Consider the following 10748-nt stretch of genomic DNA (forward strand, 5'->3'; position numbering starts at 1 on the left):
CCATTGACTTCCACTGGGAACCGAAACTAATTAGGTACCAACATTCTTGAAAATATCTTATTTTTTGTTCCACAGAAGAAAGTTTCAAAAATCCATAATAGGGGCTGTGACGAGTGAGGGCGGGGCCGAGAGCCGTGGGAACGGAGCGAGGCCGGTGGAGTAATTGATGATGAGCGACACCTGCACCACTCACCGGTCTCGAGTCTCACGGAGGAGCTCCGGAAGGATAAAGGAGGAGTGACGACAGTGAAAGACGAGAGAGGACCAGGCCTGGAGTTTATTTTGTGTTTTGTGTGCGGCAGTCGTCCGCGAGGGGCTCCCGCTTTACTTTCGTTTTGTGTTTATTTTATTAAAATCTTTAAGTGTTCGCCGGTTCCCGCCTCCTTCTTCCCGTGACTACAAACATGCGTATCAAATATAATACAGTAGGCTTAAAGGGGTCATTATCAAATTACCCCTGATGTTTTTAAACAAGAGTACTTTTAAATTTAGCCCTGAAATAATCACATATGTGTGACCTCAACAGTTCGAATGTCACAATATAATTTCAGGCTTTGCAAAGAGGATGGAAGGCTTATTGAAGGATGGAGCAGTTAAACACTATATTGGATCCGACAGCAGAGCGCAGTTGCTCATTTCACATGTGAAAAGGGCATTTGCATAGAAGGCTAAAAGGCACTGCAGCCAAAAAAAGGCTCATTTAAAACGTAATGGTCAGAGAAAGAGTGCAAAATGCAGATGTAAAACTAAATTATGAATTATTGATTAACATTATAAGTGGCCTTCATTTTTAGAATTTGCATATAATTGCTTTTTTTTTGTTTGTTGCACTTCATAAAATTGATACAAACACATTACGACCTATGACTTCTTGAGACCTGATTTTAATATTCAGAATTCAGAATATTCAGAATCAGAAAGTGACCAGAGAATGTTGATCAAATGAGCAAACAGGCATGAGAAAGTGAATTCGTCTTACTGAAGAATCTGTGTAACACCTCCTGCCTCTCTGACAGTGACCCACAGCGAGAGTCAGAGCGCCTGTCATCCTCATTACAACACACACACACACACCGGTTTGTTTTTGTGAAAAGTGGGGACATCCCATAGGCGTAATGGTTTTTATACTGTACAGACCGTATATTCTATTGCCCTACACCAACCCTACCCCTAAACCTACCCCTCACAGGAAACGTTGTGCTATTTCAGATTTTCAATACACTCCATTCTGTGTGATTTATATGCGTTTTGAAAAGTGGGGACATGGGGTTATGTCCTGAAAAGTCACCTTCTCCTTGTAATACCTATGTCATACCCTTGTCATTATACAAATTTATGTCCTCATTTGTCACAAAAACGCGCACACACACACACAGGCAGCAGCGCTTCACACACACTTCTCCAGATGGTTCAAGATTGGGCCGTGGACACACATCAGTGTGGAGGGAAAGAGAGAAGGATGAAGGAGCGAGGCACTGGAGGAAAGAAGAATAGAAGATCAGGGAGGTTTCACTAAGAAGTTGCAAAGACAACTATTTTTACATTTCCTGAGGAAAAAAAAGTAAAAGTGAGTGGTTCTTGTCTGTGCCACAATGTGTTGTGGGTGGTCAGGGTTGCTATGCACTTGCTACAGAGTTCAAAGTGGTTGGTAGCAGGCCACATGACATCTTTCATAAGCATCACACAAATTAGGAATCAAAGTTTAACATTTAGAGTTAAAGATCCCCTGTACTGACTGTTTACATGGTGTTTTTAATTTGGTTAAAGGCAGGCCATGTGCAGAATATCAGACAGCACCATTGCTGAGCATTTTCTCCTTAAAACTGCAGTCTACCAAAGACAGACTCAAAAACTATCCTTGAGGGGACTCTCCATAGACGTAATGGTTTTTATACTGTACAAACCGTATAATATGTCACCCTACACCTAAACCTACGCCTCATAGAAAACCTTCTGCATTTTTTTAACTCATTCTACATGATTTATAAGCTTGTTTCCACATGGGGACCTCAATTTAGGTCCCCACGGTGACATGAGTTCCCATGAGTTGATGTGTATTCAGGTTTAAGTCCACACTGGGAAAGAAAAACATGCACACACACACAAAATCTGCACTGCGGTGTGATATGCTAAACGTCATCGAGAACAATTTCAAACAACATTTTTCATTTATTTTATAATTATTAAGCATGCAGTTTCATGAGAATATTAACTGAGAGACATATAAGTATTCTTATTTGTTTTTAGTACTTTTTAAATAACTTAAATACATTTTAAATTTTTTTACTTTTTTATTGTTCATTTTATGTCTTATGCATTTGCATATGACATATTTACAAATCCTTTTTATGTAAAGGATTTTGATTTATCATTGTGTATGAAATGTTATAAATAAATGTGCCCTGCCTATTTAAGATTTATTTGTTGCACTTTAGGATTTACAATAAACTAGTGAATACAGAAAGATGATTTTTTTTAAATGTTGTCCAGTTATACATACAAGCTTGATGTTAAAGAGTCTATTGACACATTATGCATCATTTACCCACATAAACATACACGTTTTGGAAGATTTTGTCAGGATTAGCTCACTTTTGGATACAAATTTGTCCATAATATATGGTTAAGCAGGTACACACACACACACACACTTACACCTGTATGCAAATGCATAATTTTCTTTAACTCTCTAGAACTCACATTCTGCCATTTTCCCCATTAATCGATTTATACCTTCCCTCCATTTTTATCATCAGTCTGGCAGGTCAAGCTCCATATATCCCGTAATTGCAGTATGAGCGTATATCTCCAGTCTCTGGTCCCAGCAAGCATACCAGGAATCATTTCTCATGGGTGACTGGGACTCAGATGGTGGCAGGATTTCCTCCACTGAAGCTCTCATTCCCTCACTGGCCCTGCACGCAAATCAATTAACATCCAGAGGAGAAATACCATATGCAAGACGCAACAGAGGGAAAAACTAATTGTAACGGGTGGTTAAGGTGATAGTTCACCCAAAAATGACAATTCTTTCATCATTTACTCACCCATTTACCCATGACACTGGCTGTACAATTAATCAAAATAAAACATTAAGGTTACAATTATGGCAGCTGCAATGAATATAACACAAAAAGTGACATCAAAGTTGCATCAAATTATGTAACAGTGCAATGGCAAATCAGATGCGGTTATATTAGTCTACAAGCCTATCAGATGACAACCAGACCTGTTGATTGAGTTGATGCACACGTGCATGTTTTATTTTTCATTTCATAAAAGTTTTGATAGTGTCTCAACTTTATTGGATGTCTAATGAGTTATAGAAAAGAATCACCCCCTTTAAAATAATCACATTTTGTTGCTTTGCAGCCTGAAATGAAGACAGACACAGTTTTGTTTTGTCCAGCTGTATTTATTCAGTGCAACTTATAACATGCAAGTGAAAGATATAACACCAACATGTCAGAAAAAAATAAAAATAAAAAATTTATAAAAAAACAGAATCACTGAGTTGGAAAAAGGATCACCCCTCTCCTAGAAATGACTTGTAAACTCAATCATGTGCAGCTAATCACTTTCTCAATGGCACACAAATCCATTTGATTTACAACTGTGATCAGCTGTGGTCATTTTGATTAGCTCAGCATTAAAAGAGCTTTCCTGGAGCATTTCAGTCCTTGGTAGTGCAACTGAAGCAAACAATCAACTATGGGTGGCAAGCACTGTCAAAAGATCTCCGGGATAAAGTTGTGGACAGGCACAAGTAAGGAGATGGATACAAACAAATTTTAAAGTCTTTATCAATGTCTAGAAGCACAGTGAAGTCTATTAAGAAGTGGAAGGTATTTGGTACAACACAGACCCTCCCTGGATCAGAACGGCGCTCCAAAATGGATGAAAGAGCCAGGAGGAAACTGGTCAGAGAGGCTACCAAGAGGCCTACAGCAACTTATGACAAAGAGTCGTCATTGTGTGCATGTGACAACAATATCACAAATTCTCTTGTAGGGTTGCAAGAAAAAAAAAACACTCTTCAAGAAAGGCCACATGCAGTCATGACTGAGCTTTGCTAAAACGAACCTTGAAGATTCTGAGGCAGATGAGATTAAAACTAAATTATTTGGCCACAACACCAAACAATAGGTCTGGCGGAAATCCAATACAGGGGGATGAAAGGTGATTCAACAAAATACTGACACAAGGTGGTGATCCTTTTTCCAACAGTAATTTTTTTTTCTTTTTTTCTGACATGTTGGTGTTATATCTTTCACTTGGATATTATAAATTGCACTGAGTAAATACAGCTGGACAAACAAAAACTGGATCCGTTTATTTCAGACTGCAAAGCAACAAAATGTGATTATTTTAAAGGGGGTGATTCTTTTCTATACACACTGTAAATAGGAGACAATTATTTTTGGCTAGAGCCTTTATTATGTAATATCTTCATATAGGGTGCAACTAAATATTTCTGAAATCTCCAAACTAAAACAGAAAACAAATTATGTAAGCTTTTGGCTTTGGGGGCTTAACACTGTAGTTGATTTATTTATGAGAAAGAACATGCTTATGCTTTTCAATCGTTACTCAATCTGTTCTGAATTTATAATTCCAGAAGGTTGAACATGAATCAAACAGAAATTAAACACAGCTAATAAATTAATCCAAAAAGTGATTTTCTTTTCTTCAAAAGATGCACTCCTATAAAAAGACTTTGAATAAAAGCCCAGCTAAAATACATCCAGAGTAATTGTTCAGAGTTTACAGCAGTAACCAAAGCCAGGGTTAGATGCATTACTGAAGCTGGAAGAACAGGGAGTCCAGCCAATTTCCCAGCTTGGATGAAAGTGTTGAATTCATTGGGAGCCGGAGAGGAGGTTAGTAAACTCACACTGGTCTGGGTCTGAATCTGTAGGAAGCGCGACTGGGCGTCCCACTGACCTGCTAACTGAACTGAACGCAGGCTGCAGGATTTCAAACCCACATGATAAACAATCACAAAGTGAATTTACAGCTGCATGCAAGACTGGAGGTGATTTACTGCGTGAGACCACTTGGATCTCATGGGGTTTAAGTTGTGGCCTTAGAAACAACAGCTGGTTTTAAAGAAATAATTCACCCAGAAATGAAAATTTTCTGAAATTTTACTCACCCTCAGGCCATCCAAGATGTAGATGAGTTTGTTTCTTCATGGGAACAGATTTGGAGAAATTTGGCATTACATCACCAATGGATCCTCTGCAGTGAATGGGTGCCATCAGAATGAGAGTCCAAACAGCTGATAAAAACATCACAATAATCCACAGTAATCCAAATGTCTTATGAAGTGAAAAGCTGCATGTTTGAAAGCAACAAATCCATTGTTAAAGTATTTTAATTTTAAACTGTCACTTCTGTCAGTAAAAGGAAAGCTGTTTCAGGGGTGGAGCAAGTTCCTGCAGACCATTCTGGAGTTGAATGACTCATCTTACCCTCGAAGCAGACCGATCTACGTGTTTAGTGAACTAATGATGCCTGAGATTGTTTCCTTCTGAGATGCAATTTACTCCTTGGAGATCAGGCAGGTTACAGCCTCATTAAGAGACTTGAAAAATCACAGCCTGCTTTGATGCAACAGCTGAAAGTTTTTGAAATAAATAATGAATGAAATTCAATCAAATATATGCACTTCTGTTCAAAAGTTTGAGATCGCCAAGGCAGCATTTATTTAAAGGGGTCATATGATGCGATTTCAATTTTTCCTTTCGATACCCGAGAGTCTAGATGAATGTGGATAGAAACATTCACTGCAAAGGGAGGAAGAAGAGGAAGGGGGCTTGACATGGTGACATGAGGTTGTCAGGGAGAAAAAAAAACACACACACACGGAAATACAGTAATGTGCAAAGTCAAGTCAAGTCAAGTCAAGTTTATTTGTACAGCGCTTTTGGCATCATCTCTTCTCCGGTGTTCTGGATCCAGACTGAAACTTGTGTAAATCCTAACAAATAGAGACATAATTAGCGTAGCTGCTGTTCCAACCAAGCAAAATTGATTTGTTTAACCCAAACTAAAGAATAATAAAGCAAATAATTGCTTTGCTAATAAAGCAAAGCAACACAAATGAACAAATGATCCGTCTCCATCACTCCTACACTGACATACACCAGCAGTGTTGACGATGAACAAACTAAAAGTAGAAACGCCACCAACATACTATAACTAAAGGAAAAGTTAAGACATTTTAATACAAAATCAAAGCAAAAATTAAACTGGAAAAAAATTCAGATAATGGGATGCCACATTCTGAATTAGACATGCAAATGAATGAGTTTGGTCATGTGACAGACAGACAGACCGACCGATCGATAGATAGAGCACAATATGTTAAATTCAGATTTTTTTTCAATAGTTTGACTGTAGTAGCTTGTATCTTGGCAAGCCTTGGGTTCAAAGCAGCTCCCGTATCTCTGACACACACATCTATTGAGATAAATTTAAAGCATTCCTGGAAAATGATTCCTGGAAAATCGGATGATGATGGAACATCAAGCTCTAATTGTGTTGCAGGAACATCATTCCAGTCTCTACACAGTACATATCTATCTCTATCTCTCTTACAACATTTAGTACTAGTTTCTCCTGGAATACAAAAATAACCATCAAGGAGAGCTGTCAAAGCCATGCTACATTTTTCTACCTGAGGCCTGGCCAGACAGAAAGAATGAGTGAGTGAGTGAGCGGAGATAGACGGAGAGAGAGGGAGAGTTTCAGACTGCATCAGCGAAGAATTTTGAAGCTGTACTCAAATTTTTCCCTCTACATTTGTGAGGTGTATGTTCCCTCTGAGAATGAAGTCATAAAGACTGTTTCATCTCAGGACTGACTTTTAACATCCTCTCACAAAAGACAAATCGCTACAGCTGTAATGAAGTGTTTCTTGTCATTTCTAATTTATAACTGTAGTTGAAGTTCAATAAAAGCAATTAGCCCAGCTAAAAAATTATGATGCAATTTCAACAAACAGACACGCACACCTACACAAATACAATATAAAAAGTCCACACTGAAATCAGAAAATCAGATATTCAAAATGTAGTTAAAACACTATATTAAACCGAAGGGATAAAATAAAATAAAATAAAATAAAATTCAAATGCAAGCAAATGTCCCACCAGTTTTGATCAAAAATTAAACAAAGGATTTGGAAACATAAAAAAAAAAATAGTTATGTAGTGAAATTAATAAGACATATATCCTGAAATAATAAAACATTTAAATATAATATAATATAATATAATAAAAATATATACAATCACAAAACAAATGCAAACAAATGTCTCCCCACTTCTAATCCATCCACTTACAGTGGGTACGGAAAGTATTCAGACCCCCTTAAATTTTTCACTCTTTGTTATATTGCAGCCATTTGCTAAAATCATTTAAGTTAATTTTTTTTCCTTGCAATATAACAAAGAGTGAAAAATTTAAGGGGGTCTGAATACTTTCCGTACCCACTGTATGTACAGTTGCAAATCTGATTTATTAAAATAAAAACATTCTAGTGACCCAGAGAGACTCCAGATCACACAAAACAAAAACATTAGCGCTTACTCCAATTTACTTAACGATTTAATTTCAATTCACTGCGTAATGAGAATGAAGAATATTGAGTTGATATTTTATTTATTTACCTGTCACTGTGATTAATATGGACGACATCAAATGAGTGTATTTTTTTTCCAGTTCATAGTTTTACTAAAAGTAAAAAAACATCTGAATGATACAAACATGAACATGGCGGCTAACATCAAACTGATAGACTGTGGTGTCGATTAAGCATTACAAGGAAGTAATGTGGTGCCAGTCAGGAAGTTGTGCATTGTTTAGTAGTTTTGGAGTTGGGAAGCTGTTTCAGAGCACTGAGGAGAGAAGGGGAAGGTGTGGATGTACGGGGGATGCAGAAAATCTTTACACCCACCTCCTGTCAGAGGTGCTTGTGTATCCGCCAGTGGGTTGAAAAAAAAAAAACTCAACTCACAAAAGCAAAAACAACAGGAACAGCATGTCCACGAGCCACCAGAGATCCGCAGAGACCTCACATTATCAACATTATCATAATTCTGGGAAGTCTGCAAATGCATTGAAGCTCAAAAAAGTATGCATATTTCAATGCGCAGCAGTACTCATACTGCAGCACTTTTTATGGAAGCTTGTTCCTGCCATGCTATTAATATATATACTGTATATATATACTGTATATATATATATATATATATCCTCAGAATTGCAGGTTATATGCAATTTTGAGTTTATATCTTGTAATTCTAAGTTTATATTTGACAAGATCATATCTCACAATTCTGACTTTTTCTCAGAATTTTAAGGTTATATCCTACAATTCTGAGTTGATATCTCACAATTCTGAGTTTATGTATCGCAATTCTGACTTTATATCTCGCAATTTTGAGTTAATTTTTTTTGCAATTTTGGGTTTGAATCTCTCTATTTTTGAGTTTGTGTCACAATTCTGACTTTATATCTTGAAATTCTTTCATCTTGTAATTTTGAGTTTGTATCTTACAAATGTGAGTTTATATCTCATTATGAGTTTGTCACAATTTTGAGTTTATATCTTGCAATTTTGAGTTAGCATCTTAGAATTTTGAGTATATATCCAGCAACTTTGAGTTTATGTCTTGCAAATTTGAGTTTGAGTTCATATCTTACAATTCTTAATTTTTTTCAGAATTGCAAGAAAAATGTCTGAAATATGAGACATGGGCTCAGAATAGCAAGAAAAGCATCAGAATTGTGAAAAAGGTGTAATTATCTTTTTTATATTTTATTCTGTGGCGGAAATGGGCTTCCACACTTTTTCAATCAATGAATATGCTGTAATTAACAGTATGTTAGAAAAACTGAATGTTCGCAGCCAGTGACACCACATGCATCTGCAGAGTCACCAATCATTTCTTATTGAAGGTTTATTAAGGTTTCAAGACTGCATGTTTACTGCAGATGATTTACCATTATTTTTATCGCACCACGTCTCACAGCATCTCTTTAAAAATGTCAAATGTTTATGGTTCATTTGCACATCCAAAACTTATATATAACTATATTAAATTTGTATTTGTAAAATAACTATAATGAATTTGGCTTCTGTTTAAGGTGCAACCTCCACTGGCCATCACAGTGTTATTGTATGAGCTTTGTTTTTTTTTTAAAGAAATGTGAATTGCATGTTTGCAATAGTTATCTAAAGCACATTGTAAGTTTGTTTCATGAAGATGTATACAGTAATTTAATGCCATTAACGTCAACCCATACCACCGAGTTTGAAGATGCACAGCATTTGATGTCAGTCATAAAATATATGGGTGATATTTCTAAAAGCCTTTTTTTTAACCCAACGATACATGATTATATGTTTAGTTGCATTTTTTATCTGATCAGATAATCAAACCTGTGGGTCCAGAATCAGATCAACACACTCTTGGTGTCTGAATAAAGACGTACATAATTTATTCCTAATGACAGGAAAATGGAAACAAACAACTCATTCATGCAAACCTAGACCGCAGATGGTGGTGATGAAATATGTTAAGTTATAAGCTTGCTTTTGTCTCTGTTTGTCATCAAAGTTCTCTCTCTAAATCTCTTTATGGCATTTTACCAAATCAAAGCCATGAAGCAGGAAACCAATCCTGCTGTTTTCCTGGCTGAATGAAAGAAAGACGCACATCTCTCTCTCACCCTGAAATTGGTCGGACACACACGCGCCCAGCAGTCAGTCCTGCTCTTCGGCTGAACCCTGCCAAATAATGGCAGTGCTGGCAGTCGTTCCCTGTCATAAACAGATCCACCTCTGTGGCGCGGTCTGCCTCACAACACCCACACATGAAAGCCCTCCAAAGCACATTTGTTCCAGGAGGATGTGCAGCAGGTATTTCTTTTACATCTAAGGGCTTTAAGTCGGTGTCTAGACGCCGCAGGGGAATCAGAGGAATGCTTAAAGATCTAGAAGACTCTTTGGCAGCTATGAAAGCTTTGAGCAGATTTGAAGAGAACGGCGCCACCTGATTTCAGTCGTGACACTCAACCGCCGGTTCATTTGAGTCTTCAGACCACACACACTAATTGGCTCACCTTGTGCACTGTATAATTAGATTTCTTCATAATTACATTTTTTCACTGGAAAGTAGGCAGAAAATATCTAAATGAAAGACAAGGCTCAGAAATATCATACCTGGGTATGATGAGACGTCAGAGTCTGAAATGATGATCTGGATGAATCTCACAAGAACTTGTCCAGTTCACTTTTCAATCAATCAGTCAATCAATCAATCAATAAATAAATAAATAAATTAATCAATCATGTGTTGTTACTGTATTGCACACTAAAAATGTACTTAACTATGAAAAACATGTCAACGCAAAACATTGTTATGGTCAAAAATTGGCTTCATTATCTTTAAGCAAAATATAATTTCTTATTGCTTTCTTTTGATTATGTGAAATGTGACCTGAAGAAGTCTTGACTGGTTGTGTGAGACTCTGTTTCTGTCTGTTTATGCCATGGATTTTGTTATTTCTGAGTAAGTCTGAAAATAATGAGTTATACATAATGTCAAGGAGAGCATTAATATTCAAATAAAAAAACAAAAACAGTATAAAACTGAGTTAACACATTGTGAAAATAAAATAAAATGCAGATGAACATCATAATTTGATAGAATAGCATTGAAAGGTACATTGAAAAC

This window comes from Sinocyclocheilus rhinocerous, unplaced genomic scaffold (genome assembly GCF_001515625.1).
Source record: "Sinocyclocheilus rhinocerous isolate Xijiao unplaced genomic scaffold, SAMN03320098_v1.1 scaffold1525, whole genome shotgun sequence".
Taxonomy (NCBI): Eukaryota; Metazoa; Chordata; class Actinopteri; order Cypriniformes; family Cyprinidae; genus Sinocyclocheilus; species Sinocyclocheilus rhinocerous.